Source organism: Mirounga angustirostris, unplaced genomic scaffold (assembly GCF_029215605.1).
Source record: "Mirounga angustirostris isolate CCGP_5_RB_7025 unplaced genomic scaffold, mMirAng1.0.hap1 SCAF_12, whole genome shotgun sequence".
Lineage (NCBI taxonomy): Eukaryota > Metazoa > Chordata > Mammalia > Carnivora > Phocidae > Mirounga > Mirounga angustirostris.
The window spans coordinates 51,231,370-51,242,738 of NW_026991720.1; the positions used below are offsets into that span (position 1 = coordinate 51,231,370).

At 36.8% G+C, this 11,369-nt stretch overlaps 1 pseudogene; it reads left to right on the plus strand.

The window, feature by feature from the left end:
• Positions 1-5,243: 5,243 nt before the first annotated feature.
• LOC123835966 (large ribosomal subunit protein uL4-like) lies at positions 5,244-7,080 on the plus strand (annotated as a pseudogene).
• The last annotated feature ends 4,289 nt before the right edge of the window (positions 7,081-11,369 follow it).

The following is an 11,369-nucleotide window of genomic DNA, read 5'->3' on the forward strand; positions in this document are numbered from 1 at the left end:
CTGGGATCCTGACCTGAGCTAAAGGCAGACGCTTAACGACTGAGCCACCCAGGCGCCCCTAAAATTTATTTCTTTACATGTATAGTGAATCTTTCTGCCAGCCATTCAAGAAAATCTCTGCACTTGAAACAAACAAGCTTCTAATTTACCAAAGTCGTGAAATAATGTATGGCTTGTTACCTAAGAACATTTTATTTCTTATACAGAAGTTATCCTTCCATTTCATTTCAAGAAAATAAGGGGAAATAGATTTTTAACTCTCAATAATGTATGGGCAGTAAACAGACTCATGCAAAAATAGTGGAGATGCACTTCATTTTGCTCTCTAGAATAGAGTCTCAGGTAGCTTTGCTGACCCCAAAATTGACTCACTTCTCCTAAGAGATACTACTGTAGGATTAATGGCACTTACAAAGCACTTTTTTCCCCCCACAGATATGCCTTGTCTCAACAACCATACTGAAAACTTTCTAGAATAAAGACTCATACCTCTTTGTCTCTTCAGCATCTATCCTGGTGCCCCACGAATAATTTCAACGATGATAAGTGTGATCCTTGCCAAGAACCTAGCCTTTCATGCCTCACTTTCCTTCCTCCTCTGTAAAAGAATAGTACTTGTACTTTTGTTGTGAAGATTAAATGAGATAATGTAGACATAATGCCTAGCACCCCCCCCCACCTTGTGCACTGTGGTAATTGATTGTACATAGGCTTTCATTATGAAACAAAATAACATTTCCACACTTCATAAATTTTTAACACAAAAGGAGGTAAAAATTTAAAGCAGTAGATCAAACTAACAACCAAAGTATATTTTAAAATCAATTGTTACATCAGGGTCTGAAGGTTTACTTAATTATACTGATGGGGTTCAGGCAGGCCACCCTAGAATGTGCCGATTTGGCATATGGATTATTTGAGCTGAAGGCAAATCAAGGCCCGGCAGATTCAAGAAGAGCTTTTTACCTCCCCTTTAACTACCAAAAAAAAATTAGATATGGGGCCTATAACAGGAAGAGAGCTATTACCAGAGATAATCTTTTAATCAGAAAGACTTGGCAAACATTTGTTTACCAAACATTTGCTCTTCCCATCTTCCTGTGAATTGTCTTCTTTCCCTTTGGAGCCCCAGATGCCTACCCTTTTCCCTTTAGCCCAAGATGGCATTTAAGCCTCAATTGCCTATCTTTGACCCTCTCATGCCTCTGTCAGGCTCCCATACATACAAAATTAAATTTGCTCTTTAATTAATCTGTCTTATTTCAATGTAATTATTAGACCAGCCAAAAAACCTAAAAGAAAAGAAGGGGTAAGTTTTCTTCCCTCACAACATTGAAGTTATCTATGGCTACTCTGGCTTAGATTTTTACTACACATGTGCTATAGTCATGAAAGAACAAACCACATACCTTCCCAACTTGGAAAAATAAAATGAAATAATTTTACCAAGCTTATTAATTAGTAAAAAATCAAATTTAAAATAACCTCTAAGCACTATGAAACAGAAAAAAAAGAACATGTCATTTAGCAGGGCATAAAGTTTATTGTTAAAGAAAAAGCTGAAAATTCTTATAACAGCCCAAAAGAAATTATCTAGGTTTTCCTACTATAGCAAATTGTAATCACATATTTATCTGCTATGACTTAGGCTTATGTGGGGACTGAAAAGATATAGTGGAAATAAAATTTACTGAATCATAAATCAGATTGCAGAAGATGATGCAACCCATGACTCAGGCAAGTACAATAGTGATGATCAAAATTATGCTGGCATTTTTCATATACATTTTGTCATACAATTGTAATTTGTAGTTATCAGCTGATTATCATAAGTGGAGCTGATGTTAGATAAAAATGAGTCATGATGTTCAAGTAAAAGCAAATAAATGTTAAAATATTAATCTGTATAATATTTTTAGACAGTTACAAAAACATGATGATAATCATCTAAGTCTGTAACTTAGTACAAAGTTGTTCAAGAAATATTTTATATTGCCCAAATATCTGTTGTAAAATTTCCTCAGCAGTAATTAATCTTTCTCTAAACAAACTAGTAATGGTAAAAAAAAAAATTTTTTTAAAGTGTGGGGTGGAGATTCAGTGAGAAGAGTTCGGGGAAAGAGGAGAGAGAAGACAAAGGAAGGGAGAGAAGGTATGCAAGACAGGTATGCAATATAGACATGATTTACCTTTCAAGGAAATGAAGAATGGTAAAGATCTTCAAAGCTCCAGCCCTTCAGGCTATATGTATAATGACTCTTCCTTGTCAAGTACAATTGAAAGAATACATGTAAAAGCAGAATACAGTGATAAAACAAAGTTTGCCAATAATTTAATGTTTGAACTAAGTAATTTTGTGATCCTATTTCTTTGGAATATCCCTTCTTTCTGTAAAACAAAAACCCTTCTAAAAACAACTGTAATGTTTATTCTCCATGAATCTTTACACCTTACTATCAAAAATTCCAAAATATGACATTAAATTCTTTAAGAAAGACATCTCTACTTACACTAAAATTCTCCCAACACCTTTTATTCTGAATAGCCTCATTTTATGAAAAAAAAAAAAAACTACTATGTTTTGTAGATAGCTTATCAAATATTCTCTCCTTAAAAAAAAGAAAAAAAGACTTTAAATTGAAAAATCCTTCCCCCTGGTTATTCCAGTAGACAGTTTAATATATTTGGCTATACTATTAGATTCTTATATTTTTTTTTAAGATTTTATTTATTTATTTGAGAGAGAGAATGAGATAGAGAGAGCATGAGAGGGGGGAGGGTCAGAGGGAGAAGCAGGCTCCTCGCTGAGCAGGGAGCCCGACGTGGGACTCGATCCCAGGACTCTAGGATCATGACCTGAGTCGAAGGCAGTCGCTCAACCGACTGAGGCACCCAGGCGCCCATTTTATATTATTTTTTTTTAAGATTTTATTTATATACTATTAGACTCTTGCCTCAATGATTTTATTCTCTAGTATGTAGAAACAAATTGATAGTTGATGACGTCTAACATAGAGAGAAATTGAGGATTCCTTTAAGGGGAAGAAAAAGAAGAGTATTTTTTGGTTAAAATGTATTTCAACATAGTTAGGCTCTACTGTCCTTTAAAAATGACAATATTCTGGGGCGCCTGGGTGGCTCAGATGGTTAAGCATCTGCCTTCGGCTCAGGTCATGATCTCAGGGTCCTGGGATTGAGTCCCACATCGGGCTCCTTCCTTAGCAAGGAGCCTGCTTCTCCCTCTGCCTGCCACTTCCCCTGCTTGTACTCTCCCTCTCTCTCTCTCTCTGCAGATAAATAAATCTTTAAAAAAAAAAAAAGACAATATTCTTTTTTCCATTAAAAACAGAAAAATATTTTCATCTAGGAGCCAATTTTAAACTATGAAGAATATTTAAAGTTAACCCTTTTATCCTTTATTAAAAGAAAATAAAAATCGAACAATCACACTTCTTAAAGAATAGATTTATTAATTCCTACAAAACAGCCTTCAGAAAAATGATTCAAATTATTCTTTATGTGTATCTATTTAACAAATATTACTGAATGCCTGTCACTGTGCTAGGTATAGTCCCAAACTTCATGGAGTTTATGTTTAAAGGGATAAAAACATAAATCACACTAAAGAAAAATTATAGTTGTGATGAGTTTTCATTGCACAAAAAAATATGGATATTTCCATTTCCATAACTAATTTTAACCTTCTTAAAATAATAATTTCAAATAGGTGATAATATAAACATACTTGCAGCATAACCCAAAACTTTTGACCTGGATGCTGTGGAGTCAGAAAGTCAAGTTCCAGGCAAAAGAAATTGTTGCAAAGGCTTTCTGAACAATAAAATAAATATATAACCTAAATTACTTTAGATCTTAATGAAAAAGAGATATACTGTACCTTTACCGAATAAACAAGTCTGATTGGCATTTGAAAGTCACCTTCACTAAAACCCTTCCTTGCAGATGCTTATCCCAGGATGCTGTGGGTCCAGAGCTACACCTGGTGGCCATACACAAACTTACAAGACACTGTTCTAAACCTTTTAATGGAAATTTAGAAGTTATGCCTCTGTTAATCAAAAATAAGCATCTCTCAAGAAATTATTATTACTTGATAACTGAGGGAAGTGTTAAATTTTTCATGAAAAATAATTTTTAAAATATGGCAAAGTGTAACAACAGGTTAGTGGCAGAATTTAAGTAGTAATATATGGATATTCACTGGAAAATTCTTTTATCTTTGCTGTATGTTGGTAAATTTTCATAATAAAATGTTGAAAAAATTAAGGATTTTTAAAAATGTTCCATCACTGTTATTTATAGCACAAACACATTTTTAGGTAGTGTTTCCTTGTGTAAATGAGCATAATGTATGTCTTCATAATTCAGCTTGTGTAACACTCTATAATATTGACATACAATGAATTATTAAAGGAGTCATTTGTTCTACATTTATTCAATTTCCAATTTAACATCTACAAGTGCCTATTTTTGTTTCTGTTAAAACATGTTTCAAAGGCAAATTTTTTTTTAAGATTTTATTTATTTATTTGACAGAGAGAGAGAGACAGGAGAGAGGGAACACAAGCAGGGGGAGAGGGAGAAGCAGGCTTCTCGCTGAGCAGGGAGCCCGATGCCGGGCTTGATCCCAGGACCCTGGGATCGTGACCTGAACCGAAGGCAGATGCTTAATGACTGAGCCACCCAGCCACGCCCAAAGACAAATTTTTTAAGAGTGATATCACTGGGATCAAAGGAGATAATCATTTTTATGGCTCATGAGACATTATCAAACTACTGTATACCAACTTCACACGGTTTTCATAAATGAAAACCAACACCAATTTAACCACAACCATGGGACCTAGCCATTTTAGTATTTTGCTGCTTTACTAAGCATAAAAATATAATCCAGAGGTTAATTTGCACTTCTTTTATTTTTGAAAAATTTTTACATATTTATTTCTGTATTCACCTACTGGAATCTTAATAATTTTTTATGAATTTGAATAATCACTTTATGGGTTATAACTATTAACCCACTATCTCCTAAACTCAGGCAAGTTTTTCTCATCAGCTACCATCCTTTACCATTTTCATTATGTTTATGTTTATATATTCTAATCTGTCAGTCTCATCCTTTGTGATTTCTTCAATCCATTTAGAACTAAGAAATAGGCTATTTCTTCATAAATCTAATAAATATTCTAAAACATTTTTCTTTTTTCCCTAAAAGAGCCACAGGACTGAAAGGAGCATGGTCCTCTCTTCTCCCCGCCATGGCATACGCTCATCAGTTGATATCAATATACTACAAAAAGGGGGAGTCATTTGGCAAAAATGTTACTTTGCCTGCCGGGTTCAAGGCTCCTATTCGACCTAATGTTGTGAACTTTGTTCACCAGCTTGTGTAAAAACAACATACAGCCCTATGCTGTCAGTGAATTAGCCAGTCATCAAACCAGGGCCGAGTCTTGGGGTACTGGCAGAACCGTGGCTTGAATTCCCAGAGTTCGAGGCGGTAGGACTCACTGATCTGGCCAGGGTGCTTTAGGAAATATGTGTCATGGGGGGCCGGACATTTGCACCAACCAAAACCTGGAGCCATTAGCGCTGCAGAGTGAACACAACACAAGAGATATATCCTCCGCTCTGCCCTGGCTGCCTCAGCCTTACCAGCAAAGGTCATGTCTAAAGTTCCTGAACTTCCTTTGTGGTTGAAGATAAAGCTAAAGGCTACAAGAGGACCAAGGAGGGGGTGCCGGGGTGGCTCAGTTGGTTGAGCGTCCAACTCTTGATTTTGGCTCAGGTCATGATCTCAGGGTTGTGGGACTGGGCCCCGGCTCCACACTCAGTGGGAAGTCTGCTTCTCTCTCTCCCTATCTCTCTGCCCCTTCCCCTCCCCACACATGTGTGCTCACTCGCTCTCTCTCTCTAAAATAAATAAATAAATCTTAAAAAAAAAAAAAAAGAAAGAAAAAGAAGACCAAGAAGGTTGTTTTGCTTCTTAAGAAACTTAAAGCCTGCTGGGCTGAAGCCTTTATTTGTTGGTGCAAGGCTCTAGTGTTTTTCCTGCCTCAGTCATGGAAGACTGAAAAAGGTGCCAGAAACTCAAAGGAGTTTGGAATGCTGAGCCCCCTACACAGAGAGCAGCTGTTCTGTAGAATCCCACAGCCCTATCATGGACTTTATAGGAATGAGAAATAAACTTTTGTTAAACTATGAAAGAAAAAAGAAAAGAAAGAAAGGAAAGGAAAGGAAAGGAAAGGAAAGGAAAGGAAAGGAAAGGAAAGGAAAGGAAAGGAAGGAAGAAAGAAAGAAAGAAACCTACAACCTGGGATAATATAAAAAAGATCTACGCCTCTCTGCAAATGAGAGCTGGCAAGGGCAAAATGAGAAACAGTCATCGTACTCAGCAAAGGGGACCCTGCATCATCTATAATGAGGCAATGGTATCACCAAGACCTTCAGAAACATCCCTGGAATTAATCTACTTAATATAAGCAAACTGGACATTTTGAAACTTGCTCCTGGTGGGCATGTGGGACTTTTCTGAGTTTGGACTGAAAGAGCTTTCCTCAAGTTAGATGATCCGTATGGCACTTGACATAAGGCTGCCTCCCTCAAGAGTAACTACAACCTTCCCATGCACAAGATGCTTAATACAGAACTTAGCAGAACCTTGAAAAGCTCAGAGATCCAAAAAGCCCTCTGAGCACCATGCAAGAAGAGTCATCGCAGAGTCCTAAAGAAGAATCCACTGAAAAACCTGACAATCATGTTGAAGCTAAACCCACATGCAAAGACCATGCACTGGAACACCATTCTTTGCCAGACCAAGAATCACAAGTTCCAGATGGATAAGACAGTGGCAGCCTTAGAAGCCAAACGAGATAAGAAGGGGGATCCAGGCAAGAAGCTGTGGGAGTGAAGAAAGGAAAGAAGGTTGTTTGTGTTCAGAAGCCAAAGAAATGTTTGGTGAGAAAAAAGGCTGCAGCTACCAAGAAACCAGCAGCTGAGAAGAAGCCTGCAGGAAAGAAAAAAAAAACCATCACAGAAAAAAAGAAGCCTGCTGCATAAACTTTGTTTACTCCATAAATGTCAAATCACTATGGGCAGCTAATTTTGAATAAAGACCTGATCAAAGGCAGGAGAAACATGAAAAAAATTAATAAATCATTTTAAAATAGATTAAAATAAAATCATTTTTATCTATACACATTCAATTCAGAAAGTAAAATTCCCTTTAAGAAGATGAGAAGGAAATAAATAAAAATATGGCTGGTAAAACTGAGACTTCATTCTCCCAGAGCACTGGTTTTAAATGTGGTCCTCCCCAGTAGATGCATCAGAGATACTTAAGGGAACTTGTTATAAACATAGATTCTTCAGTCCTATCTCTGAAACACTGAAGCAGAATCTCTGAGTACAGACACTGGGAAACTTTTAAAAAGATAACCAGATGATTCTCATGCAGATTTAGGATCGAAATTACAAATCAGGAGCAAGATTCTGGTGAGTCATGCACATGGAATTATTAAGATGCCTGAAAATCAGGAGACACTCAAATACAGTCTGCATGAACACATACATGCATTTTTTTTATTATAGGATAGTTTTTTGAGGTATAATTCACACACAACAAAATTCAACCTTTTTAAAAAGTGAATAATTCAGTGTTTTTCATATATCCAGAGTTGTGAAACCATCACCACTATCTAATTAGAGAATATTTCCATCACACCAAAAAGGACACCATACCCATCAGCAGTCATACCCTCTCCTACTACTCCCCATCCCCAGGCAATCCCTAATCTACTTTCTATCTTGATAAATTTACCTATTTTGGACATTCCATAATACCCAGAAATGAAATGTTCAGATAAATGAAATCATACAGTATGCAGTCTTTTGTGACTGACTTCTGACATTACACTTTAATGTTTTTAAGGTTCATCCATGTTGTGGCATGTTTTAGTATTTCATTCCTTTTTATTGCTAAGTAACATTCCATCATATGGATACACAACCATTATGTTTATTTTTTCATCAGTAGATGGATACTTGGATTGTTTCAACTTTTTGGCTATTATAAATATGCTGCCATGAATGTTCATGTATGAGGTTTTTGTGTGAACATAACTTTTCATGACTATTAGGTCATTAGCTAGAGTTAACTCGCCAGGCTGTAAGGTAACTCCACGTATAACATTTAGAGGAATTGTCAAACTGTTTCTCAAAGCAACTGTGCCATTATACATTTCCACCAGCATTACCAGTTTCTACCAGTCCTCCTCAACAGTTGTCATCTGACTTTTCAATTCTAGCCCTCCTAGGGGGTATGAAGTAGTATCTCATTATAGTTTGATTTGCATTTCTCTAATGATTAATGACATTGACTATTTTCTCATGTGCTTATTGGCCATTTGCATATCTTCTTTGGAGAAATGTCTATTCAGACCCTTTACCCATTTTTACATTGGTTTGTTTTTTATTATTGAGTTATAAGAGTTCTTTATACTAAATACAAGTCCTCTAGAAAATATAGGAATTGAAACTACTTTTCCCATTCTGTAGATTGTCTTTTTACTTTCTTAATAGTGTCCTTTGAAGCACAAAAATTTGTAATTTAATAAATTCCAATATATCTAATTTTTCTTCTCTTGTGCTTTTGGCATCCTATTTCAGAAAACTTTGTCTAACCCAAGATCACAGAGATTTACACCTATGTCTTCTTCCAAGAGTTTTATAGTTTTAAAGTTTTATTGCTTTACATCAGGTCTGTGAACCATTTTGAGTTCATTTTTACATGTAGTATGAGATAGGGGTGCAACTTCATTCTTTTACATATCCAGTTGTCTCAGCATCATTTGTTGAAAAGACTTCTTTCCTTAGTAAATTGTCCTAATACACTTGTCAAAAACCAGCTGACCATTATGAAATTTATAATAGAAACTCTCAATCCTATTCCATGGATCTATATTCTATCCTTATGCTAGCACCCACACCATCTTGATTACTATTGCTTTAGAGTAAGTTTTGAAATTAGGAGTGTATTCCTAGAAAAATTGGATTTTTTTTATTTGTTTTGGTTATTCTGGGTCTATTTCATTTCCATATGAATTTTAGGATCAGCTTGTCAATTTCTGTAAATATAGATGCACAGATTTTGATAGAGATTGTGTTGAATCTTTAGATGATTGGGGAGTATCTCCAACTTGCCAGTATTGTCTTCCAATCCATTAACATTACTTTCACTTTATTTTGGTCTTCCTACTTTCTTTCACCAATGTTTTGTAGTTTTAGTGTACAAGTCTTATGTTTCTTTTGTTAAATTTTTCCTAATTATTTCATTCTTTCTGATGCTATTGTAAATGGAATTTTTTTTTTATTTTTACTTTTTTTAGATTTTATTTATTTATTTGAGAGAAAGAGAGAGAAAGGGAGAGCACAGAGGGAGAGGGTGAGGGAGAAGCAGACTCCCTGCTGAGCAGAAACCCGGACACGAGGCCCAGTCCCAGGATCCTGGGATCATGACTTGAGCCAAAGGCAGACACTTAACTGACTGAGCAACCCAGGTGCCCCTGGAATTGTTTTCTTAATTTCACTTTCAGTTATAGAAATTTCTAGAGTATAGAAATGCAATTTATTTTTGCGTAATGGTCTTGTATCTGTAACCATGCTGAACTTACTAGTTCTAAAAGTTTTTTAATGGACTTAGATTTTCATTTTTAAGATTTTTATTTTTTTTTAAAGATTTTATTTATTTATTTGAGAGAGAGAATGAGATAGAGAGAGCATGAGAGGGGGGAGGGTCAGAGGGAGAAGCAGACTCCCTGCTGAGCAGGGAGCCCGATGCGGGACTCAATCCTGGGACTCCAGGATCATGACCTGAGCCGAAGGCAGTCGCCTAACCAACTAAGCCACCCAGGTGCCCCATTTTTAAGATTTTTAAAAGATAAATCTAAGTCTATTTTTAAGATTATCTATGTACAAGATCATGTCATCTGCAAATAGGGACAGTTTTACATCTTCCTTTTCAATCTGTATGCCTTTTATGTCTTTTTCTTGTCTAATTGCCCTGGCTAGAACAAAATAGTCCAATGTTGAATAGAAGTAGCAGGAGTGGACATCTCTGTCTTGTTACTGGAAAGCATCCATAGTGTTTTACCATTAAAGTATAATGTTAACTGTGGATTATTTATAAATATTATTTATCAAGTTGAGGATGTTCCTTACTATTCTTAGTTTGTAGAGTGTTTTTATCATGAAAGGTTGCTGGATTTTGTCAAATGCTTTTTCTGTATTTATTAACATGATCATTGAGTTTTGCCTTTATTTTGTCAATACAGTATATTATATTGATCGATTTTCAAACATTAAACCTGCCTTGTGTTCTTGGCATAAATCCCAGTTGTTCATGGATATAAATAATCCTTTTTAAATGTTTCTAGATTTGGAAGGAGAGAAAATGGCAAAAGAGAAGGATCCTGAGCTTACCCTGTCCCAAAAGACACACCAAGGTAACAGCTACCTTTAGGCAACTAACGCTGAAAATGACTTGAAGACTGGCAGAACAGACCTTCCATAGCTAGTTGCAGAGAAAATGCCACATTAAAAAGGGTAGGAGGGGCAGAGATGCTGTTGGGAAACAGACCCCCAGAGTGACCAACCACAAATGGAAGGGACAACACAAGCAAAGAGAAGAGGATCAGATCCCACACTAGGTATCCCCAGCATTGGAGAACTGCATTGGGAAGATGAGTCCCCATAATGTCTGGCTTTGAAAACTAGGAGGGCTTAACTCCGTGAGATTTAAAAATCAATGGGCTTGACTCCAGGACTCCAGGAGGGCAATAGGAAACCAAGTTCCTTTAATAGCCAGCATACTAAATAATTCAGCCCAAGATACAGCACAAAAGCAGCACCTGGAGTATACATAAAGGAAATTTACTAATATCAGGATGTGTGCCAGAGGGGCAAACACCTGCAGATTTCTACAGGAATGAAAGTGCTAGTGGACACCATTTCTCCTCCTCTCCCCAAGCCTAGATAGCCAGACGTTTGTAGGAGCCAGGGCCAACACTCTCCATCTACCTTACCAGCACCTCATACCCTCCCCCACTATTCCCTTGTTGCCCCACCTCAACCCACCCACCTCAGCAAGCATCTCTCCAAAGTGGTTCCTACTCTACCACACGCAGCAGGAAGCCTCAGCCAGGACCAGTGCCACTCCAAAGTGACTCCCCCCCTGGGGAGGCAGAGACAATAACTACACACATCAGTGTACCCCGTTCCTGCAGCCAGACCTCTTAGCTGGGTGTGCAGGGAGCAATCCCTGTCTTTCTGTGGGCATGCAGCTATGGCAG